This window comes from Oncorhynchus mykiss, chromosome 14 (genome assembly GCF_057628025.1).
Source record: "Oncorhynchus mykiss isolate SJ-2025 chromosome 14, ASM5762802v1, whole genome shotgun sequence".
NCBI lineage: Eukaryota > Metazoa > Chordata > Actinopteri > Salmoniformes > Salmonidae > Oncorhynchus > Oncorhynchus mykiss.
Window position 1 is genome coordinate 10,031,505 of NC_143035.1, and position 26,577 is coordinate 10,058,081.

A 26,577-nucleotide genomic window follows, 5' to 3' on the forward strand; every position below is an offset into this window, starting at 1 on the left:
TCTGTCTCTCTGTCTGCCTGCCTGCCTGCCTGCCTGCCTGCCTGCCTGCCTGCCTGCCTGTCTGTCTGTCTGTCTGTCTGTCTGTCTGTCTGTCCATCCGTCTGTGGCGTATGCCTGCTACTTGTCTTATTAGGGGGTGTTTAAAGGATATTTCAGCCTGCCTGAATAAGGAGCACCACCTCATTCCCCGGCTATGGGTAATCTTCTTTCATTGTGAGGGATGCTTTTCTATTCGGCGGTGCTGTGTTCAATAGCATCTCAGGTAGTCATAGTGACACCACAGCACTGAATGGAGAATCAGAGGAAGATAATCATTATATTATAGTGCGCTTTCAGCCTCCTCCCAGGAAATAGTCGGGAATGCTTTTGGGCTTGCTAGCTGTTGCCTAATGCTTATATCAATAGCGAAATCACTGAGTGCTCAAATCAGTTCAAAGAGTAATATCTTCATTGCAGCCAAAGAGAGTTATCTCATATTTTTCTACTCTTATCTTAACATCAGTATTCCTGGTTGCGATTAACCTTAAGGGTGGCTTATTAGTACTTAAGGGGAGTTTTTGTTATGCAAATGAGCATGCAGCCTTCTTTGCTTTTTTATCGACACATCTTTCAGCTGTTGGGTACATATGCAAAATTCATACATTTATAATTCTTATTTTTTTAAGTCCTACTTTTGTCCTTTGTGTCGTGGATTCTTTGTGCATCATAGGCATAGATTACCGTTAAAAACTATTACATGCTATTTTCTGTGCTACCAGAGTCTCCACCTTTGTTGTCGTTTCCCATAGAGCCCTCTTTATGAACCCCTCTCTGCATTCTTGACATTCACCCCTTATTGTGGGATGATTTGGCTTTGTGTCTTCACGTTGAATGGGCGATGACAGTCATAATGGTCATGGAGTCCTCCTGACCTGTACAGTACAGTCTGAGCAGCAGAGGAGACACTGGTGTAATTAAATCAGCACTGTATGCACAATTGACCAACGATAGGCCATACTCCCCCGCTGTTCCCTGAAGTGAATCCCACTGAATCTCTCTTAAAGCCTCCTGTTTCAGAGTAGTACACCGGGTAACTTTCCACATCAAAGCACTGCACTGCACCCCTTCTCAAGGACTCACGTCTCCGGGAAAGAATGGCCTCGGCTGAGATACGGACACCGCTGGTCTAATTTGCCTCGCCTGCACCCCCTTCCCCGGTTTGGGCCCTATCCGAGGCTGAAGCGGCTATCTGACGAGATCACACAGAGAGGTGCGGGAACTTAAAGGCGAGGAGTTACTGCGCATCCTACCAGGAGCTTCCAAAGGGTTCTATTAAAACGGGTTCAATATGCCGGTCACAGCTTTCAAAGTGCTGCACACCCTCTAGCCCCAGCAAACTCAAAGGGCATCGGTGCACGCTCAGTAAGGGGAATCTGGCCCCCATTAATTTAATGAGTCCAGGGCATTCGTATGCCAAAGCCAACTGTGAAGTCTCTCTTTTTTCATCTCTGGTGGAGTTTTTAAGGAGCAATCCGCCAACTTGGGAGTAAAAAAGGAGAGCAGGGAGAGAGAGAGAGAGGTGTGTGCTTCTAATCTGAGATCAGTTTCCAGCTGTCAGTCCTCAGAGTGCAATTTCCAACAGTTAGGATCTCTTTGCCCGAGCCCGAAAACACAGATGAGCAACGCAGAGTGGAACGTTTACTGTCATCAGGAGAAAGCTCTCCCTGCTTTTTGCCTATTATTCAGACCCTTTTGTTTCTACAGAGTGATAAAAGAGCAACTACAACGATATAATGGGAAAATGGTGGTTAATTGGATACATATTTGCATAACTTTACACTGGCTCGGGCTGGAAACGCTCTCTGGTCACTGAGCTAGAGATGTGAGCGTCCTCCATTTTGTTTCTCACAAACCAAAACAAAGCGGGACTATGTTAGGAAGCGACTCCTCTCAGCAACACTGTTTAGCTCAGCATTCCTCTCAATGTCAGAGCAACACCTAAGTGAGAGGGGGTTAGACAGCTAAGTCCTGCATGGCGGGTAGGTTGACGTGCGTCTGACAGTCACCTGTAAGAGATTAGGGAGACAGTGGAGTGGTGGAGTGTGCCGGGGTCCTTCAACCAGGAAGCAGCAGCTGCTGGAGCTAATTAAAGGCAAAGTAACACAGCCCTGCTCAGACCCACTTCAAACACTTCTCTACATGCCAGCCTGGAGTCCCATCTCTGGGGTGTCGGGCCGTCAGGGGTCCTCCGTGACCTGCTGCAGGCGCATGCTGGGCCCCGGGTCTGACCTGAGGACCGGGGGGTGAGCCTGAGAGGATGAGGGGCACTGTGGGGTGCACCTGGGCCTGACTTACCTGGGACTGGATGTCTGCATGCTGGAGTGTGGCATGTGGCTGTATGGGCGTCGGTAAGGGGACATTGACCTGCACAGCAAAGAGAGAGAGGGGGCATAGGTGAAAGGTCGGGAGCAGAGGGGAGGCTTAGGAAAAACACACATCAGGCACATTGATTAAACATAATCAGAGGGACAAATGCGCTGGAACAGAGGCAGAAACAGATGCCGTTTAGATATTCTTAAGAAACTTAAGCCTGACCTAAACATGTTGTCTTTGTAAGGATTTTGCTTAATGTAAACATTGCCTTAATTAACAAGATGCAGACTGACTTAATAAGATACAGATACAATCTACAATGACAACATACAGCCTTTATCGGCTGACACTAGATCATTTTGAAAGGATGCCGTTTGCCCAAATCAAAGATGGCAGTACAGTATTCCTATCCTTCCAGTCAGAACTACTGACGAATGCTGGGAAGCAAGTAAGGTATGAACACAGAAATGTGCTGCTCTGCCAGAACTCCAAACCCATTGAGGCAAAGTATAATACTTCAAGACACGCAACTCAATATGGAAGTAGGAATCTTTGAATCTCTCTTCCGTTTCCTTTGAATCTGCCTATCAATCACTCAATGCTTTTGAGGGAAACGTAATGGAATCAAAGCTGTTGCGGCAATCATCCATCATCCACCACACGTTATGTTGCACTGAAAATATGAATCAAAGTCAGTGGGATAAGTCAGAACTGTCGTAAAGCAAAGAGAATAATTCTGACACCTCACACAACCTCCCACCACAACTCTTTAGAGATGTCAAAAATCAAGTTGTTCTTTTAACCCAGATTCTGTCTTTTCTTGCAGCACACATTCGTTCTTTGTAGTTTTCTCTTGCCACACATATGCATTATGAGCTTTAAGAATCATGGTGTTACACTGTTGTTACACTCTTATGCCACAGCGTTGTTGACTAGGCCTACTCGTTTCTGATTGGCTTGAAGGGCATTCTTTATTTCTCTAATGAACGGTAATAACCAACGGTGTTGTCAAACATTCTTACATGTTCTATGTTTGAGCTGCCTTTGAAAGCAAACATCTAATTGAAAACATTATTGACGTTGTTGAATTCAATTTTCATAATAGCAAGCCAATATTTAGGAAGACGGATGATTTGGTTAGCTAAGCTAGCAAGACTGTTTGTTTGGTTACCAAGGCAACCACTGTAGCTGTACTCTGGTTCTATATTCACAGTAATAGTAAGGAATTCCCCTTGACCAAACCCACAAATTGGTGAAAACAATAAAAAAACTCTTTTTTATTGACCCCCATTGTAAAAGAGCCAATTTCATCATTGATTTTTAGTTATATAGAAATAACAAAACATGCCAAAAATCTGCTGTGTTGTTCAATGTACAGTACCAATCAAAAGTTTGGACACACCTACTCATTCAAGGGGTTTTCTTTATTCTCTCTATTTTCTACATTGTAAAATAATAGTGAAGACATCAAAACTATGAAATAACATATATGGAATCATGTAGTAACCAAAAAAGTGTTGAACAAATCAAAATAGATTTTATGTTTGAGATTATTCAAAGTAGCCATCCTTTGCCTTGATGACTTTGCACACTCTTGGCATTCTATCAACCACCTTCATGAGGAATGCTTTTCCAACAGTCTTGAAGGAGTTCCCACATATGCTGAGCACTTGTTGGCTGCTTCACTCTGCGGTCCAACTCATCCCAAACCATCTCAGTTGGGCTGAGGTCGGGTGATTGTGGAGGTCAGGTCATCTCATGCAGCACTCCATCACTCTCCTTCTTGGTCAGGCCCTTACACAGCCTGGATGTGTGTTTTGGGTCATTGTCCTGTTGAAAAATAAATGATAGTCTCACTAAGCGCAAACCAGATGGAATGGCATAACGCTGCAGGATGCTGTGGTAGCCATGCTGGTTAAGTGTGCCTTGAATTCAAAATAAATCACAGACAGTGTCCCCAGCAAAGCACCCCCACACCATCACACCTCCTCCTCCGTGCTTCACGGTGGGAACCACACATGTGGAGATAATCCGTTCACCTACTCTGCGTCTCACTAAGATACAGCGTTTGGAACCAAAAATCTCACATTTGGACTCATCAGACCAAAGGACAGATTTCCACCGGTCTAATGTCCATTGCTCGTGTTTCTTGGCCCAAGCAATTCTCTTCTTCTTATGGGTGTTCTTTAGTAGTGATTTCTTTGCAATTAGACCATAAAGGATTGATTCATGCAGTCTCCTCTGAATAGTTGATGTTGAGATGTGTCTGTTACTTGAACTCCGTGAAGCATTTATTTGGGCTACAATCTGGGGTGCAGGTAACTCTAATGAATTTATCTTTTGCAGCAGAGGTAACTCTGGGTCTTCCTTTCCTGTGGCGGTCCCAATGAGAGCCAGTTTCATTCAAAGTTCTTGAAATTTTCCGGATTGACTGACCTTCGTGTCTTAGAGTAATGATGGACTGTCGTTTCTCTTTGCTTATTTGAGCTGTTCTTGCCATAATGTGGACTTGGTATTTTACCAAATAGAGCTATCTTCTGTATACCACCCTTGTCACAACACAACTGATTTGCTCAAACGCATTAAGAAGGAAATACATTTCACAAATGAACTTTTAAGAAGGCACACCTGTTAATTGAAATGCATTCCAGGTGACTACCTCATGAAGCTTGTTGACAGAATGCCAAGATTGTGTATAGTAGGCTACACGTAGCTATGTGTGGAAAACATTTAATCACAGGCAAGATATTTAACTTGTTTAGTATAGTCTGTTTGCAACTTCACTCACTATATAGTCTGTTTGTTTGTGTTGTTGGTCTTGGCTAGCTAAATGTTCAGGTCGGTAGCTAGCTAGCACTCAATCACGTGGCTGCTAGCACCGTCATGAAAAGGGGCATCCATACAATAATACAGGGAATCCTTACAATATTACATTTTTCTAAGTCTTGAGAAAGCTCAGGAGTTGAAAATGTATCTTTAGACATGTTGTACTTTTCTTAAATTTAGTTTTGTAATTGACTAAAACAAGCAGACAACAAGAAAATTGCTGTGAGGTGGGGTAACCTAGGTAACCACAGATTGTTTTCCCCACAGGCGGGTAAAGTTCCATCTAATACCGACTGGGACTATCTAATGAACTTGATAGCTACTTCATTGGATGTTTAGCACAGTTCTACTGGCAAATTAACACATTTCTAGCGGCAAATGTGTTAAATTATAGGTGTGGTATAAGTGGGATAATCAACTCGGGGCTCCATGCGTTTTTGGAAAAGAATATAACTCTGCAGAAGGTCAGTGACACACACCTTAAACGTTGTGCATTATTTCCAGAGAACGCATGACTCCTCGTTGATTATCCCTTACTTAATACAAGCCTATTGCATCATTACCATATTTTTGAATAATAGTGACTTGATTCTGTTTTTATCAGATGTTATAGATGAGAACCATTACAACAAACCAAAACTCTCAAATATATTCTGTCCCTTGACGTAAATAAATCTTTCTGATAAGCGATAAAAATGTATATTTCCCTCAGATTTACAATACTTTCCTTGTCAATGCTATATTTTACATAGACATTTCCACATGGCCTCAATTTTGTGTGGCGAAAGAAGGTGAATCGACTGCACGATAGAGGTAAAGGGCGAAATAACATAGCTGGCAATCTCCGCCATCGATTCGTAACAGAAAACTAGGCTAGGAGGAGCGTGACAGAATGGCGTGGGCGGCATATCTCAGCAGTGTCTGTGAAGTGGACTGCTCTGGGCCCTTTACCGAGGCACTGTGACACCCAGGGCTATCCCTGCTGCGTCCTACCGGCAGGTGTCTGCAGCATGGAGACATGGTGTCTCTCCCTGGGGAGCCCCATACACCACACCACAGCCGCACGTGGGCCACCTGAAACAGGCATCCGCCTCCACCAGCCACACGGCAACCAAACCAGAACCCCACAGGCAGACACGCAGGCAAGCAGGCATGACTTTCTGTCTATCTATCCGCATGTCAGTCAGATCCAAGAATGGCATTCACCAAGCTGCCTCCATCTTGGGAGGCGATCACACAACATAGCTTATACAGGTGCACACAGTCAGTGTTCCTTTTCATCACTGTGCCAACAGAGTAGAAAAAAAGTTCCTTTTTTATGTTGCACAATTACAGCGAGCATAATTCAAGTCAGCTTATGTGGTGTGGTGGATATTCTTGTGGGCCTGCCGAGTGCTAGAAGGCCTGAACCAGACGGTAGAAAGCCCCTTGACTGGATTTCAGGCCCTAATAGTATTCTGTCACTCTGGGCAGCCAGGTTTTTCCTGTTGTGTAAAATAGAGCGAAGGCAACTTTCCACTTCACGTCTTTATGGCTTCATGCTCCGAGCGGCTGGCTTTGTGGAATCGTGTGCTGTGCTCTTTCAGCGGGCCGTCGTGTGGTCTCAATCTCTTTACACGATTCACTGCCAGCCTCCTCTCCTTTCTACCAGGCCTCCCAAAACTGTGTAATCAGCAGATGTCTTTATAGAGGAGCCCACTGCCGTGTGCTGCACACCCTGCCTGCTTTGCCAATTTCATTTTGGTGATTTCTTTCCCCTTTCTCTCACATGATTATTCTTTCAGGCCCAGCAGCAATGCCGATTTGGTTCTTAATGTTCCCTGAAGTCACGAAGTACTGCTTCCCTCAGCACCGTCGAGCCACAGAGCCAAAGGATATAGCTAGTCCTGAGTGAGCCTAGGTCATCACAATGCTATCAGCCACTACTGCCTCAATGTAATACCCCATTCAACAGCGCTCTTTGACCTTGATAAGACAAAGCATTAACGATGGAGTTGTATTTTCATTGGTCATGCTCACGGTATCTCAGTTCATAATCTCTGACGTCACAGCTATATGGATGGAGATGTTATCTGGTGTTACCAGTGGAAGGACAACACAGATCATTTCTTATTTGGTAATTGTGACTGTTTTACTAAAACAAGGACACTGTGTTGTCTAAAACACATCAAATGCAATTCTGAAATTTAAGGATAAAAATCTACATCCAATGTTTTTCTAAATGGTTGATTAATGGGCACAGACCTATTTAGAAATATAGAGTTATGTTCGATTGATCTTCATTATGTTCTGCCCAAATAATTTGATGACACCAAATTCGAATTGGCTCGTCATTCAAGACAAAATTGCAATAACAGCGGCTTTATCAGAAATGTAGAAAATGTAACTGCGGGAACACCACATTTGCAGTGTTTATTACACAGTGAAATCATGTTGTTTTGCTTTTAATTTATACATTAACACTATGCAAATCATATACTCTGCTCATGTAAATGGTAATGGTCTCCTCTTGTTTTGGTTGTGGTTACCATGTGGTTTTGGTTACCATTCGGTTTGACCTTGGTTCTGTATAGGAGACCAGTACAGTACGTAAGACAGCATCTCCGTGAGGTCTGGCTTTGACCACAGGAGACCGTACACAGCCGGGTACCACCTGGGCACCATCAGGGCACCACGTGGGCACCATCAGGGCATCAACATGGCATGTGTTCTGTCTGCCACCATCATCTGTATAACTGGGTGAAAGTGGGAAAGTCACAGGCCTGCTAGTGTTGGGTAGTATGAAATGAGCTGTCAAATTACCAATATTCCCAGTCTGTTTGGTAAACTGGGCCATAAGATGTAATGGAGAGGGATGTCTCAACAGGGATACAGTCAAATACATGTATTGTTCCAAATTAATATTTAGTTAGCAATCACTCCAGGAAAATATTTCCCCCCCAAAAATCCATTATAAATTGAAATACTGTCACTCACATGGTTATTCAGTGTCTAATTACGTTTTACAACCAATGATAATATTTCTGTCAATTGCACCCTAATACGGGCACCTGACCTTTTTGACAATCCTGTTAACGACAGCTTCACGAGATTGCTTTTTATTAATAGCATGATTTGATGTAATGACTGAAAGCAGGATGTGGCTGTGTTTGTGTGTGTGTGTGTTGGGTGGTTGTGTAAATGTGTTATTATATCTTCCTAGCCAGGGGGTTCACTGAAACCAAACAAGCATCAAAACCTTGTATGTTTCTGTCGGCAAACCCCTGGGCACCGCACACTCAGAGTTTCTAGCACAACTATAGAGAGCGGGGAAAAAACGTTGCTATTGAAATGACCTGAAACAGCAAAACCACATTGTTCTCAGGAGACTCTCAGCACAGATACTTTCAAAAGAAACATGAAATACATCAATTCAATCAAACGGATTACAATGACGAAAGGGAAGCGGCCTAAACATTTGCATTGAAAACTGGATATGCGGTTGGTTACAGCATTCCAAACGAGAAGAAATAATACTGAAAAGAGATGTAACAACTCATTACAGGCGTGATTTAATGCTACCACAACACCTTGGTTAATACATGTTGCTTTGTGTTGTGCTGCACAAGCTAAATTGCTGACTGCTTCCTGGCTAGGCTACGTAGCTCCAAACGCAGCACAGACTTTCCTACAGTAGGCTATGACATTGGGATGGTGCGCCGAGGTCAAAGCGGCCCGTCTTCCTCTCTGTTGTTGCGCCTGCCTGTGGATAGGAGGGGTGCAGGGGGTATCTCTTTAATATCGATGCTCCAGGCTCCCAAAAGCTCATCCAATGTTAATGTTGCATTAACTTGCAGAGCCACTGAAACGTACTTCTAACCCTGCCCCCCTCATCAGCCATGTTTGTTTTTGCTCGCGTTGCGTTATCAAAAGGCTAACTGATTTACAGCGCCTCCTGCTGCTGCCCGGGAGGAAACTTTCCCGCCTGGAATTAGGAATTCAGCCCTCAGATTAAAAGGTAATCACAACAGTCTGTCGCAGCATGTTTCAAATTTGGATTATTTAGTGTTTTATTATTTAGCAAAATAGGCTGTGGTACGCTCTTCCCATGATATCTCAGAAATAATTCAATGTTCCGTCATTTTTGCCATGGCCAACTTTTGAAAGTACTTTAGAGATTGTTGGAGCAGGGAGGGGTCAGTGCCTTGTTTGCGGCCAAATTTGTTTTTGCATTTTCTGCCCCCTCTTTTTCAAAGACTCAATAGTCAATTGAGTGCAAGGTGTGAGTAAGAATGCACACACTTCCATTGTCTAAGAGTGATTAAAGGCTCATTTAAGACATTTTAGTAAGTGAGCATGGTTTTACATGGTTTCAGGGCAGAACAGAGCACTCTGCAATCATTAATTAGTTATAAGAGGACTATGGTGGTGATAGTGGGCCGACTAAATGCCTGCCTAGAATAGAGGTCCTTCAGAGCACTGCTGGCGTTCCTTTTGCTCTGGGTCAGGCTGTGGGTCTGCCCCCAAGCTGCCTGTCAACATGAACTGAGGAATGGGTCTGAGGAGGGGCACAGGGGAGGGGTAGTGGTGACTCCTGGGGCTGCCGCTGCCGGGAGGTACCCATGCCAGCCGTGCGTAAGGATGAATAAAGACGACACACTGGCAGGACCCCGTCACCCCGGCAACAAGATGTCACCATAAACAAGCTGCAGGACGTTGGCAGGGACTTCCTGGTTATATAATGGCGACCCATTTTTCCGAAAGGAAGATTATGGGCCCTGCTCAGGGGACATGGGCAAATTAAAATGGCAGGCGAAAAACGTGAAGTTATATAACACTTCTTTTGTTGTCCTTGAACGAAGATCGGCTAAAAATACCACACACTCCCTGTATTTACCCCCCATGCACTGTCTGACGTCAACTGCCGTCATCTCTACTCCCCGTTTCACACAACAAATGGTGCTATTAACCCTGTAGCACAGGTGTTAAGACTGTTTACATTGATCCAAGCAGTTACGTGTTCGTGAAAACATGCCCCTTACAGTACTCCAAGGTTATTGAATTGCCTGGCTTTGTCAGCTGCACCTGCCCCTTTCCATTCTCCTCTCTGAGGTGTGGAAGTGGAACCAAGTAAACAGGTCACCAGTCACATGTGGCCCTGACAAATATACAGAATGACAGGAAACAGACACTAAAACAATTACTGAAGTATAGTGACGCTATTGTGGGGCCATATGCTATTGGTGTTAAAATGGCTGAACAGACAATACCACAGGCGCCAAGTTCAACTCCATATTTATTGTGTGAAAACCCCCCACAAAAAAAACAATAAGAAGACACCAGTATGTTATTAAAGCTATTAATACTAATATGCACATTTTTTAACATTTTAGTAATTTGTCAGATGCTCTTATCCAGAGCAACGTATAGTAGTGAGTTCATGCATTTTCATACTGGTCCCTCGTGGGAATCAAACACATGACCTTGGCTTTGCAAGTGCAATGCTCTATCAACTAGGCTTCCAACTGAGCAACACCTATGCTCAGTTGGGTTTGAATCTCGCGCTTGATTACCTGTCTTCTCCGGGACAGTCAGACAGCGGTGTCCTTCAGTAGGCGCCGTCATTTTAACTCCACGTTTCTCCTTCTGTGTTACAGTGAGTCCTACTATGACAGACAAAATGACCTCAGTAAGTATACTCTTAATAGTTATTAACATGTTGATTTGCTAAACGAGGTAAGAAAAACTGTTGGTTATCCTTTCGCTGACTGTATCACATGTACATGCCATTTGGCACTGGCTCACATTTAAAACCAAATGGAATACGTAGTAACTGCAAAACGCCTCATGGAAAAGATTTCGGGACAGCATTTTTTACATTTATTGCCGCACCTGCTAATGCATCAGAGCGTTAGCATTTTGAAGCATTTTCCTTGAGTTATTTTTATGGAACATTACATTAGAAAGCTAAATAAATATTTTTCAAAGGATTGCTTGACATTTTATTTGTGAAAGGTACTATATTGGTTTACTACCTGCGACCACATTGTTGCATTTTATGTTTATACATGAGTTTGAATTTACTGAGAAGCAATAATAAATATTTGTCAATATGTTGTTTCTGATTTGAATCACATTACATGATTTCCATGAATGTGTTTATTGATATTTTATCATTGATATATTATGAAATACATGTTCTCTCTATTTGATTCATCTGACTGTGGATTTCTATCAGATCAGTGTAAAATCAAGAGGTATCAGATATTAGTTTCACAAAACAAGCATTTCGCTACACTCGCAATAACATCTTCTAAATATGTGTATGTGACCAATAAAATGTGATATTGAAATGAATCCCACACAAATAACAAACAGTCTCCCACAAAGAATAACCTCTTATCTCTCTAAGATTTTTTTTCTTGTCTCAAAAACTCAAATGACCTAAAAATAGAGAGGTGAATGGCCTTCAAGGGGGCATTATACTGTAATTATTAAGTTCACCGAAACACATCAGTAATATTGAAGCCGTATAACAAAATTAAACGAATCGCCGAATCCCCCAAAAATAATAGTTTAGTTCATTGTACTTTTTAAATTATTTTTAAATTCAGATACATTTATTGTCTAACTTGAATACTGATACAAATGGGTTTATACGATACAGTAAAAATACATAAGCAAGTATGAATACACCAGTTTGGAGTAATTGTATATATATATATATATATATCTCTGAAATCAATTTGATATTATTATCCTTGAAACAGAACGCAACCCAATACAATCCATGTAGGTCTGTACATGTACGTCTATACAGACACAACACCCTCAATTGTCACTGTATTGTGGCTGCTGCTAGGGTTGAAAGGGTAAAAATACACAGCCATTGCTCACCAATGAATATCCAGTTTTATTTGCTAGCAATCTATAAAAGTTTCCTGCGAGCAATGAGCCTGCGTTTAAACCAATTATTGCACAAAATGCTAGAAGCTGAAGAAACAGGAAAGAAAGAGCCTTATCCAGCACACAGATAAACTCATCTCGCCTTACTGTCAAAGAGAGCCCTAATGAGTTTTCATGAGACGGCCAACACACAAGACAGACACACTTCTCAACTTCTTTGCTTCTAGGCAACTCATTAGCCTTTTGGTTAAGGTACACACAAACATGTTTTTTAAAGAATGAAACAGAATCATCCCTAATGAATACGTTTTGTGACAGTAACTCTGATTCCATTTCAGAATAGTGTCCCTAATACCTATGGTAGTTAGGCAGGTGGTTAGGCAGTGTAGCACTAGTCTATTAGGTAAAGACATTTGAAAAGTAAGTGCATAGTAAAGACAAGCTATGAGACAGACCTATTACAATGAGCAATGTAATAGGGAATGTTTATTATTCTAAACATGCATAGCTTTTGATTGGTGAGAGCTTTCTGTACATCCCACAATGCATGCAGATGCAATGCTAAAGATAAACATCATCCAGCATTGTTTGAAAGTTTTATAGCTTATGTCAGACAATTTCTCTGAAAGACTGAAACATCAATAAAGACGCAATTATTACTCACTTTGCCTTTGTTTCTTTGTTTGCATTTTATATTACCATCTGTCTGTGAGTTTTCTTTTCATTATTTCAATTGTTTTCTGTTTGTAAAAGTTTATGGGCGGCATCAAAAGAACGAGAAATTCATTAGCTATTTCAAGTTGGCATCTAATTGGGAGAAGTTTATTTTATTTCCAGTGAGGCACATTATTTCTTCAAGGGAAAAAGGCCATGAATGGATGACTCTTGAGTCATAATCCAATGACATTTAATGAATTGAGAGAATCAACTAAGTCCGAGACTTGATCAAAACTGTCAGCCATGTCAGATGTTTCTCGCTGTGAGATTGAAATGTGAAACATCTCAGAGTTTTGTGAAATGAAAGCACACCATCTGTCTTTCATACGTTCATCTGCAGAGGGGACATTACACTCTCTCAACAGTGTTTCCCCCACAGTCATCATGACTCTTTACAGTGGCCCTCCAAGTAACAATGACACACATCTTCATTTCTTTATCAATCTTTTGTGTCATTCTCGGCTTCGATTTTTAGCAGAGTGCTTGTCGTTTTTTTACAAGTTCAAGCAGACACTCGTTAGCATCATAATCAAGGCACAGGGTATTATATTGGTCCGTTCAATTTATTTGGTGCTATTTCAATGATAGCGGGCAATATTCAATATATTACAATACATTGTATTTTGGGAAAATGTAAAGTGTTATACTTGAACATGGATGATAAACACAACAGTAATATCCTATGTCTTTAGGTAAAACCTAGCACCTAACATCCAGTTTTTGGTGGCTAGGATGAAAAATGTGGACTTCTCTTTTTCGCTATTATATTTCAAAGTATTCATTCAGAAGTGTTTCCTTAATACTCTCCATAGCCTACTGTACCATGTGTACACCATAGAGGACACCTCAAATGCTCACTATGCATGAGTTCCCCTCTCCTTAGTAGCTATAGCCCTCGAGTTGCAGAAAGTTAGCTACCTTATCCTTTTCATTCTCAATTACAAAGACAAACGACTCTCACATGATTTCCCAAAGTTAACCTATCTCGTGGGGAGAAAAAAGGGTAAAGAATTTGGAAAGCTTTTCTAGTTTCAAACTATGAACGCTTTCAAGTACAAAGGCTCAAAGAGACTTTCGTATGCTGTCATATTTTACAATTACATAGGATTTAATGAAAGGAGGGACTTTTTGGAAGAGTGCCTCCATATTCCTATGGTTGCTAGGCTAACATTGTTGCTAGCATGCTTTGGCTGTTGACGTACAGATACCAGTATTCACATTACAATATTCTGAAGATGTATTTCAGTAAACCTCCACTATAGGCTTTTCCCCCTTCCACTTTCATTTGAAAATGTTGAAATTATGATCCATCTCAAGACATAAGTGTGAATATAGAAATATTGTTTGATATCGTAATCAACTGAAATGGGGTGCGGAAATGATTCAGTCTGCCCTTCGTAACGTATTGTAACTATCACTGTTGCGAGAGAGATACTTCTCTTTAAGGATGAATGGGGCTTGTTGCTGGTGCAGAAGGTAGATACTGTACATCAGCAAATAGTTTTTACTGAGGACTAACCGAGTAAGTTATCTAAACTGTGGGTGGGGTAAATATTCAAAAAATAACATACTGTATGGGCTCAGCTTTTGAGATTCTTTTTTTTTTTTGGGGGGGGGGGGGGGGGGGGGACATAGGATCCACGTATCTACAATTTAATACCCTCTCAGACTCTCAATTCCAAAAAAGTACATTACACAGACAACATGGAAAACAACATTCAGTATATATACGCTCCATCTTCTTCCTGCTCTTTCAGCTGCTTAGCACCATGGCGACCATTTTGTAAGCATTCAACTGTATCCCCTCGGCTGTCTATGGTCCTGCCTTTCTCCCTTTAAATAATGATCATCAACTAGATTCGCAATAGCAAATACGTAGAAGTATTTCTATTATAGTATGTTTTTGAGGCATTCGCCCCGATATACGGGGAGTGGGTAGTGTAGACTATGTAACGTATGTGCACAATGGCACAAATGCCTCCCCGCAACGTTTCCATTTCCTGCTTAGAATGTTCCAGACGGTATTGAGTAATAGCCTGCCACATGGCTGTCACACAACCACACACACACACACACACACACACACACACACACACACACACACACACACACACACACACACACACACACACACCCCAACACACACCCACAACATGGGATGAGCTGATCTCCTCCTCTGAGTTGACTCAACCACCCGCTGCCACCACCGCCCCACCCTGACAACATACACACCAAACCACGGGATGTATAGACCAAGCTGTCCAGAGGTGACCTTGGGTTTGTTTACTTCAATGGAGATCAACTGAGCTGTGAAAGACTGGACCAAGGCCCTTCCCTAGCAGCTCATTTATCAACAGTTGTAGAATATTACCAAACTCTATGTGCCTACGGTAGATCCGCTGTCAGGTTCTCTAGGTAAGTAGGGCCGTTGGTAGTGAGGTACCCACATTGTTCTTACTCAGACAGCTGCTCCAAGCATGGATTTTGTAGCTATGGACAGATGTGTTGGAAATAAAACATTTTGGTAAATGTACTCTTACGTCATTAACGGCTCCCAACCCTTTGAAAATGTGAAATTTACATATCCATGATCAATTAGTTATAGGTCTTCCAATTAGCCCCTATTTTTCAACATCCCCAGGATATTTTCTTGGAAATCAATACATTTTTTATACACTTTTTTTCCCATGGTAACAGTTGGACCAATGTATCAAGAGAATAAGATAATATCCGTGCCATCTATTTTTGTGTCTATTTTATGAAGCTGCCTCTGAAATATAAATATGCCTCTGGACGAAGCAGGTTAATATACAGAATACATTCACGGTGCTACGTTAAATATGTCTGCCTTGATAATTAACACGCTAGCTTTCAATGTATTGTGCAATCAGGACACGCCACCAACACTGCAATGCTACAACGAGACAGCCAACCGGCAGCCGACGTCTTCACACCCATCTAGCCCTCTGAACCATCCAATGAAGCCAGGTTGTCACCAAGTAATATGGATGTTACGGCCCTCCCTCTGTCCATAGCAGCCTAGCCCAGACCAGTTGTATAGCCCTGGACATTCAGACACTAGTCAGAATACAACAGGTCCTCATAGAGACACTGACCACTGTCCCCAGACCTGCATTAACACCCAGAGAGGGTAACTCACCTCGGTGCTGCGGCCATCTACACTGCTACAGTCTGTGGCTACCAGAGCCAGACCGGGCCGGTGTCGGTAATGTCCAGTGTGTCCAAGATATGTGAGACCAGGATAAGGTGTCTGTGATGGACTAGAGGCCCAGTACTGGGTATTAGATACTTAGAGAAAGCCCACCATTGCTCCCCTGACCACCTCGCTAACCACTAAAGAAAGCCAAACATCCCTTTCAGGTTGATAGTCTGACACTGGACTGTCCCATACATCTGAGCAGGCCAACCCTGCACCGCATGGCACCGGCGGGGAACGCCATGGGAGTGGCGGCCGGGGCGGCTCTGGTGAGGTTTTTGGGGAAGGATTATGGATTGAGACGTACAACTGAGAGGCTAGAGTTACACTTTTCATTCCCACTTCGAGGGGGTCTTGGCTGCCTGGAAGCCAGTCAGATTTGTGGAGACTTTCTTCCCCCCCCCCCAATTTTTTTTAATCTTAATTCCACATTGGACTAGTCTGGGTTTATCTGATGATAATTGTTTTTGATATGGAAAATGCTTGAAAATGATTTGGCCAAATGTGATGGGAAATACCGGCAACAATTGTATTTTTCTTCTCCAAAGGAAGAATGAGAAGAAAAGGAGAATAAAGGAGAGAGAGAAAAGTCCTCATTCACCAAAAGACCAGAGTAAAGAGAGAGCAGTATGCCCCCTTCTGGCTCTTTTCTTCTCTCTCCTCTTTTCTACTTCTCCCCCCGGCGTCTGGAGATGTGAGGAAATATCTTTTGATCAGCTCTGACAGAGCCTGGGCTGCGTGAAGAGAAGCTAGCAGGACTATGCCAACCCATGCAAGGGAAAAAATGTCCCTAATAAGAGAGTAATAAGCTAACGAGTGCTGGTTATCCGTCTGATAAACACTCTGGGCTACTGTTTGTGCCAGCACACTTTGTGCCCTTTGACGTGTGTTCCACTCTGACAGACTTTGGATTCTCTGCCAGGACAGTGCATTTCACCTGGCCCGTCCCATATGCTCTGCTGCTCGCAGTCATGCTGCAATAGGACGTAATCCTATTGCAATAGGACTTCCGTGACACTGTGCAAAACGGAAAAGGTATTACTATTATGATGAATTCTTTTAGATTCTGTCAAATCCTAACTTGATAGAGGACATTTTAAGATAGCCATATCTTTTGTTTGACATTTCTCATACTACACATGGATGAGCAGATGAAGTAGAAGGACTTTTTGGACAATGTGATTGTGTCCCACCTATAGCCCACACAGACTCCACAGAGACCATTCCCACTACGACTGACTGGTCCCATTGTGAAAGTGGGTCTTTAGGCTGGTCAGATATTTCAAAGGACTTCTGTCTCCACAGGGTGGATTCAACTGCAGCTCTGTGGTACATGGAGGTACCTTTGAGAGCTCCTCATAGTGCTGCATCCCATTTCACCCCAAATAAACACATCAGCTCAAACAGGATGGGGGGACGGGGGAGGGACAGGGGGGGGGGGGGGGGGGGGGGGGCAGCAGAGCAGCACCAGTGTTTTGGCTGGCTGGTGCCACCCTCTCCCCTACTCCAAGGCTTTCCCCAGGAGCTCTCTCCAAACTCAGCCAAGCCCACAGTGCTGTAGGGCAAGGTGCTCTCCTTGAAGAGGCTGCAGGGGCTCGGGCCAGGTCTGGGGCTGGGAGTGCCAGTGCTGGTGAGGCCTGGGCAGCTAGGCCAGGCAGGCTTGGGATACGGTATGGGGCAGTGTGATGCGGTGGTGAGTCTCAGGCTCAGCGCTGGTAATTATGGCGGAGAGAAGCCGATTAGGTAGCGCTGAGCAGCCCAGCGAGGGGGACGGGCCCACACCCAGCAGGGAGGGGAGTCCTGCCACGGGAGGGACCAATCAAGTGTGAAGTAGAGTGCAGACCCTGGGCCCCGATTCAGTGGGAAAAGGCTTGGCCACTGGTTCAGAGCGCCGCAACTTTCACGGATTAGTAGAGACACTATTCTGGAGTCTGAAAGGGGAACACAGCACGGAGGCGGCATCAATACACACACACACACACACACACACACACACACACACACACACACACACACACACACACACACACACACACACACACACACACACACACACACACACACACACACACACATACACACACACACACACACACACACACACACACACACACACACACAGAGAGACAGAGAGACACACACACACACACACACACAAAACCCTACCAAAACAGCTGGGAGGAGGGCTGCAGTTGTCGCCATGTCCCCATGGCAACAGCATTTCACCCATTTGGGTCCAAATTAAGACACCTTGGGCAGGAATTGGGATATTTATTCCCCCAGTTTAATGGAAGTGTTTTAACAACTCCTCTCCCTCTCTTGTAGAAAGTGCTTCCTCTTCACTGAGTAAATTAGTTCCATTTGGAGACGTGGGGAGGATCCAACAAGCATCTTGTCATTTGGTGAATTGCTGGATACCTACACTCTGATTTACTTATTTAATAAATATCTGAGACAGAATTTAACACCTTGGAAAAGCATTAGTACTTCCTTTGGTGTGTTATGTATTCAATTGAGACAAATTACTCACTTTTCAAGAGCTTTTCTCAGAATGTCCAAGAGGAAAAATATTATGTAGGTAAGATTTTAGGTATGGTTTACTAAAGTAAGCACTGTTCCTAATGTTCAATGATGCCGACAGGTAATGTCATTTAGGAGAATCTGCAGACAATGAGACAATACTCTATTCCTTGTCCTTACCGTTGAATAATTATATTTCCCATAAATTGGGAAAATGCTACAGAACTGAATGTTTGTTTGTAACAATATAGCCAGTTGATAAAGGGTAGAGGGAGCATTCAGACAAATAGCCTTTCATTAAAATACTATAACCATGAAACCACAGCTCTGGGCCTAAATCTGGTTAGATTAAAGAGTAAGTTAAATGGATAGTGGTGTGAAATAGTCAGCTTTTAGGAGCTGACATTTTTTGTATCGATTTGACTAATTAATACGAAACCACACAAATGATACGTTACCACTCAAATTATATGTTACCATTTAGCATGCTATAAATCTAGTCGTTTTTTCTATAGATCGGCAGGACAGAACTGCAGCGTCAGGGAAGCTCAGGGGAGGGGGTGTGTGTCTCTTTGTAAAACAACAGCTGGTGAGTGATGTTCAATATTAACGGCGTCTCGAGGTTCTGCTCACCTGAGTTAGAATATCTCATGATAAGCTGCAGACCATACTATTTACCAAGAGAGTTTTCATCTATATTTTTCGTAGCTGTCTATTTACCACACAAACCATTGCTGGCATTAAGACCACACTCAACAAGCTGTAAAAATGCTCACCCAGAGGCGGCGCTCCTAGCGGCCAGTGATTTTAATGCAGGAAAACTGAAATGACCTCATTTCTACCAGCACGTCACCTGTGCAACTAGAGGTGAAAAAAATTAAGGTAACCTTTATTTCACACACAGAGACTCATACAAAGCTCACCCTCCCTCTGCAAGCACCTCCCTCTGCAACTGGACCCTGGACTTCCTAACGGGCCACCCCAGGTGGTAAGGGTAGACAAAAACACATCAGCCATGCTCATCCTAAACACAGGTGCCCCTCAGGGTTACGCCCCCATCCACATCGAGTCTGGGACCAAAATGCTCCTGAACAGCTTCTACCTCCAAGCCATAAGACTGCTGAACAGTCAATCAAATGGCTACCTGGACTATTTGCGCTGACTCCTGTTTTTGCACTAGCACACTCACTGGACTCTACCCACACACTCATACATACAGTGCATTCTGAAAGTATTCAGACCCCTTTACTTTTTATTACGTTACAATCTTATTCTAAAATTGACACCAGTCTCAACGTCAACAGTGAAGAGGCAACTCTGAGATGCTGGCCTTCTAGGCAGAGTGCAAAGAAAAAGCTATATCTCAGACTGGCCAATAAAAATAAAATATTAAGATGGGCAAAAGAACACAGACACTGGACAGAAAGACTGGTGTCATGTTGAGACTGGTGTTTTGCGGGTACTATTTAATGAACCTGCCAGTTGAGGACTTGTGAGGATGGGTTTCTCAAACTAGACACTCTAATGTACTTGTCCTCTTGCTCAGTTGTGCACCGGGACCTCCCACTCCTCTTTCCATTCTGGTTAGAACCAGTTTGCACTGTTCTGTGAAGGGAGTAGTACACAGCGTTGTATGAGATCTTCAGTTTCTTGGCAATTTCTCGCATGGAATAGCTTTAATTTCTCAGAACAAGAATAGACTGACGAGTTTCAGAAGAAAGTTCTTTGTTTCTGGCCATTTTGAGCCTGTAATCGAACCCACAAATGCTGATGCTCCAGATACTCAACTAGTCTAAAGAAGGCCAGTTGTATTGCTTATTTAATCAGGACAACAGTTTTCAGCTGTGCTATCATAATTGCAAAAAAGGTTTTCTAATGATCAATTAGCCTTTTAAAATGATCAACTTGGATTAGCTAACACAATGTGACATTGGAACACAGGAGTGATCGTTGCTGATAATGTAGATATTCCATAAAAAAAATCAGCTGTTTCCAGCTACAATAGTAATTTACAACATTAACAATGTCTACACTGTATTTCTGATCAATTTGATGTTATTTTACTGGACAAAAAATGAGTTTTTCTTTCAAAAACAAGGACCTTTTCTAAGTGATCCCAAAGTTTTGAATGGTAGTGGAGCCTCATTATTGTTATTTTATTGTGTTACTATTTCTTTTTTTCTTCTTATTCGCTAATTTTTCGCTAATTATTAATATTACATGTTTTCTTACTTTTTAACTCTGCATTGTTGGTTAAGGGCTCATCAGTAAGCATTTCACGGTAAAGTCTACACCTGTTGTATTCGGCCCTTGAGATAAGTGCAATTTTATTTAATTTGCTACCACGCCTGAAATGCTGTTTCATCCTAACTTAGTTTCCCGTAGCGTGTTACTACGAACATATTGAAATATGATATAATTTAGATCACAGGCAGATATTTCATAACCACACACTGTTTTTGTTGTTTTTCTTTGTTTAGAGACGGGACATCCTTGAAGCTCCATTTTTTTGTTTTGTATGAATGTTTTACCCACTGAATCTTGCAGTTTTGTTCTCATTTTGGAAAGAAAGTAAACAAGTAAACGATGACGGTAATGTATTTTTTTCCGGAGGCAGGGCGGGGAGACTCAGGTTCTATTCTATTCTGTTGTATCCTCCCCAGACAGCCTGGGTGTGTGATTTAGCATTCTTTGAGATGAGGAGTTGCCTGCATCCAGGTATATACCCTGTCTCCCCTCTCTCCCTCTCTCCCCTGTCTCCCCTGTCTCCCCTCTCTCCCCTGTCTCCCCTCTCTCCCCTCTCTCCCCTTGCTCTCGGTCGTATTATCCAGTGGAGCTCTCTCTCTCTCTCTCTCTCTCTCCCTCTCTCTCTCTCTCTCTCTCTCTCTCTCTCTCTGTCTCTCTCTCTCTCTCTCTCTCTCTCCCTCTCACTCTCTCTCTCTCTCTCTCTGTACATCGCTCATCACGTTTGGACTTTGAAGTCACAGCTTGCTCTTCCTCTTTTTTGTCTCTGTGGTGCTTTGATGCACTTACGTTCTGTGAATAGTTCCTGTAATGCCGAGATCCTGTTGGCTTACTCTCCCTTCTCTGGTAGTATAGAAACACTCTCTTGCCTTTGAAACAACGTCCATAAATTACAATTTGCCAAGTGTCATTTTCCTTGTTTACAGCCATTTTGGGCTCCATGTCTCCCATGTTCCTCTCTTGTGTTTCACGTTTAATTGCACCAATAATGTTGGCAGGCCTAACCAACACGGCACATGCAGCTCGTTGCTGGTAAAGGGGTACGGAAACTATAAAAATATTTTCCAGGCTTTGCGAGTTTTATGTGTGTAATTTGTGTGGATATATCCCACTGTGTTACCACCAACTATGAGAACAGAATGAAACTGTGCTGTAGCCTGTGACACAGTAGAGAGAGAGGGAGACAGAAAGAAGGAGCGAGAGAGACAGGGGAGGTGTGAGAGAAAGAGAGAGAGTGAGGGAGACTAACATCTGTACAGGAAATCAGCCCTAAGTGATTCTAAAGAGCCTGTGTTTTCTCTTTCCTACACAAACAGCTTAATTTATTGCATGTCTGCTGAAGTCAACAGCCCTTTAGTATCCCACAATTATTTCCCATATGCTTCATATACGACCACAGAGGGAGAGAGTAGGAGAGAGATGGGAAAACAGATCTTCTAGGCTGGTAAAGGGAATGTGTACTAGGCCCTTAACACACATAGTAAATAAGCTAATTGTAATACTGTCTTTATTTCTTAAGTGTCTTTCTTCCTCTTCCATAGATGTATATATGGGTAATTCCCCGCTCACTGTGGGTCTACCTGTGGGTTGGCTATCAAATATTAAACAGTCTCATTCACATTGTTTACTATCATAAGGATCAGCTCTATCAGAAGTCCTTGATAGTACATAGAAACATATCGCTCCCTGGCTACGTCTCACACTGAGCTCTCTGTGAAGGCTCGGCACGAACTCCACCTCCCTCCACTTCTCCTGCAGGACCGGTTTGTTCTTTTCAGAACCAATGTGCTGTGATGAGCCTGGCCGGGTGCGCTGTGGAGAGTCGTGGGAGGTAAGAAATGAGAGGGATTTGAGTCAGTCTACTCCTTCTGGGCCACAGAGGTCAAGCTAGAGGTGGAACAGAGAAGGTGTTGACCTGTACCTGTGCCCTCATAGCGACCTATTAGGGGTCAAGGGGTCTGTATGTGTGCCAACTGTGCTGATGTGAGACATCGTCGCAGGCGTCTGATTCACGGGGCCTTGACCTTCGGTAGCACCAGGGGGATATGGACAGGGAGCCCCCCGCTGCTGTGATGCTGATGTGGAGTGTGTGTGTGTGTGTGAGTGAGGTGGGGTTGGGGTGTTGTAGGCAGGAGGGGCGCAAGGGGAGTGGGGTTCCAAGAGAGCCGATCGATCCCACAGCTGCAGGTGGCCAGGCAGCAGAACAGCCCTAGGCACTGCTGAACCTGCCCTGACTACCAAACACACAGTAGCACACACACAGAGGAGCGCACACACAAATAAGGGCATTTCCATGTAAAAGGACCCATGAGTACCAGCGCGAAGTTCGTAGGTGCATATCAAATTGAGTGTCAGATGAAAGTTAAGAGTCTATATTTTTGGGAAATGAAGGCATAGATACATTTTTCAACCATTTCCCATCTTAAAAATGTGGCGTAAGTAAAGGCTAAACAGATGGAAAAGGGGTCTTAGAAAATATCCACCCGAAAAAAGTCTTCAAAGGTATCAGAAATACACAGAGTGTACAAAACATTAGGAACACCTTCCTAATATTGTGTTGCTTCCCCTTTTGCCCTTAGAACAGCCTCAATTAGTTGGGGCATGGGCTCTACTAGGTGGCGAAAGTGTTTCACAGGAATGCTGGCCCATGTTGACTCCAACAATTCCCACAGTTGTGACAAGTGGGCTGGATGTCCTTTGGGTGGTGGACCATTCTTGATACACACGGGAAACTGTTGAGCATGAAAAACTCAGCAGCGTTGCAGTTCTTGACACACTCAAACAGGTGCACCTGGCATCTTCTACCATACCCCGTTCAAAGTCTTGCCCATTCCCCATCTGAATGGCACACTTGGGTCTGTCTATAAATAATGGGGCCAATGTGTGACATCAGGGTCAACATATCAAAATGGTTTGATATACATTTAAATATGATTTTCTTGCATCTTGACATGTGTAGTTAGAGGAATAAAGGTCTAAGTAGGCACAATGAGACCATAACTCTACCTAGCAACGACAAAACATCTACATATCATTCAGAATGTCACAGAATGTCACAAGTAACATGGACACTGCATGTTCCTTTCTCATGCCTAGTTGCCAGGTCTTTTCGTGCTTTAGTCAACTTCTCTATCATGTGTAGCCATGCTAAACATTCCTGAAGAATTACAAATATAAACAACAGCATTTCAATATGTTTTAATAGATTATACAATAATATAATACATTACGAAATACAATGGGTTCTGTCAACAAAATCACTGACAATAATAATAACAAATAATGAAGTCATTATAATCAGTAAACTCTTCAAGCATTGTGTGTGTGTGTGTGTGTGTGTGTGTGTGTGTGTGTGTGTGTGTGTGTATCTGAAAACTATCCTCTCCTAGCCTCTCCTTGAAAGTGCATTGTAGCCTGAGGGGTGGAACCTTCATTCCTCTCCCCCAATGTGTTTTGAGAGGGAGGTGAGGAATAGGGGAAACAAGGGGAGAATCTCAATTGCATTTCCTTGATTCCTCATGTCCTCTCTCTTCGCCACTTTCTCAAAACCCATTGGATAAGAAGGTGAGAGGGGAAGGACTGCTGACCTTCTCATCCAATGGGTTTTGAAAAGGAGACGAGGAGGTAGCATACGACGAATCAAGGAAATACCATTGATATTCTCCCAAGGATGGTGGAAGCAAATATATTTGACAACTATGAAAGCCCCAACGCAGTTTTTGTAGTTTTATGTTTAAATCATCATAAAAAGTTAATAAAACTGGTAAATCAAGTTTTTAAGTGCACTGACCCTCTAACATTTTTAGACAGTGCCAGACTGACTGACTGACTGCGCTACCAAAATACCCATGGCCTGTCCAGAAACAACCCCTACTGCCCAGAGTCTAGATACTAGTGGAGATCTGAGAGGGTTTGATGGGCGGTGACATGGTGAGAGCTCCACCTTACCCTCTGAAAGGCTTGGTAGAATTTTGGCTGTGTTGCTTACACCTGTCCAATCCTCTTAGATCTCCACAAGTGTCTAGGGGTAGGGGCTAGTGGTTGCTTTTGGACAGGACCCCACCCCCCTCCGGGTGTGTGGTGGACATACAGCACAACTCGATGCATTGGTTGGATGTTTCATTCCATTGCTATACATACACGGATTTGCACAGGTGTAAGCTGGACATACACATGGCACCCTATCAGGCTGATCAGACAGTTCTAGGTAGTTGAAGACCTGCTGTAAACAGTGAAAGGATATATTTACAGTCCATTTGGAAACTATTCAGACCCCTTCCCTTTATCCACATTTTGTTACATTGCAGCCTTATTCTAAAATGGATTAAATAAAAAAGAATGTCCTCATCAATTTACACACACTACCCCATAATGACAAAGTGAAAACAGGCTTTAGAAATATTTGCAAATTTAATCAAAATAAAAAACAGAATGACCTTATTTTCATAAGTATTCAGACCCTTTGCGATGAGATTCTAAATAGAGCTCAGGTGCATCCTGTTTCCATTGATCATCGTTGAGATCTTTCTATAACTTGATTGGAGTCTACTTGTGGTAAATTAAATGGATTTGGAAAGGCACACACCTGTCTATATAAGGTCCCACAGTTGACAGTGCATGTCAGAGCAAAATCCAAGCCATGAGGTCAAAGGAATTGTCCATAGAGCTCCGAGACAGGATTGTGTTGAGGCACAGATTTGGGAAAGGGTACCAAAATATTTCTGTAGCATTGACTGTCCCCAAGATCACAGTGCCCTCCATCATTCTTAAATGGTAGAAGTTTGGAACCACCAAAGACTCTTCGGAGAGCTGGCCGCCCGGCCAAACTGAGCAATCAGGGGAGAAAGGCCTTGGTCAGGGAGGTGAACAAGAACCCGATGGTCACTCCGACAGAACTCCAGAGTTCCTCTGTGGAGATGAGAGAAACTTCCAGAAGGACAACCATCTCTGCAGCACTCCACCAATCAGGCCTTTATGGTAGATTGACCAGACGGAAGCATCTTCTCGGTAAAAGTCCCATGACAGACAATTTGGAGTTAACAAAAGGCACCGAAAGGACTTTCAGACCATGAGAAACAAGTTTCTCTGGTCTGATGAAACCAAGATTGAATTCTTTGGCCTGAATGCCAAGCATCACGGCTGGAGGACACCTGGCATCTTCCCTATGGTGAAGCATGGTGGTGGCAGCATCATGCTGTGGGGATGTTTTTCAGCGGCAGGGACTGCTGAAAACCTGTTCCAGAGTGCTCAGGACCTCAGACTGGGGCAAAGGTTCACCTTCCATCCGGGCTCTATATGCATCTACTAATTCGGTCAACCCGATATCTTAAAAATACATGTTATATATGACATATCAGAATCATACAAAGATAGGGGATTTTACTGAGAACTGGCCTGTTTAATGGTTAAACGCTTCGAGGCAACTCCATCATGTAATTTTGTTGCTTGTCAACATCAGACCTCAGAGCTCCAGTATCTCTTCATCACATCTGTGAAGATGTTTCCTTGCAGGTCACCCAGTCAGTCCTAGCAACATACAATACAATACAGAACATGCATGGCAAACGTCCGATTGATCAGATATGTCACATAAATCTCCAATACATGGAACAACATCATTACCACAGCTTGCTTCCAACCCACACACATACAGTGGTGTGTATTCATGGATGCCAAGGGAAGCAAGGCTTCCCCCAAAATTGGACTACAAATAAATATATATTTTTTAATGTTTTCGTCTCTCTGTGTTTCGTGATTTTCCTTCAATTCGCAAGAGGCTGAATGTATCTCACCGGACAAAGCATCCGAGCGAGTGA

The 26,577-nt window shown here is 43.1% G+C and overlaps 1 long non-coding RNA gene across 1 annotated transcript in view; it reads right to left on the reverse strand.

Moving 5' to 3' along the window:
• Positions 1–16,210, reverse strand: part of LOC110488755 (uncharacterized) — a 32,909-nt gene extending 16,699 nt beyond the window's left edge. Inside the window, exons 1-2 of the long non-coding RNA XR_005035914.2 lie at positions 15,941–16,210; positions 2,335–2,403 (exon numbers count right to left, since the gene is read on the reverse strand). This is a non-coding gene — a long non-coding RNA (uncharacterized LOC110488755). The remainder of the gene's footprint in view (positions 1–2,334; positions 2,404–15,940) is intronic.
• Between the last annotated feature and the right edge of the window lie 10,367 nt (positions 16,211–26,577).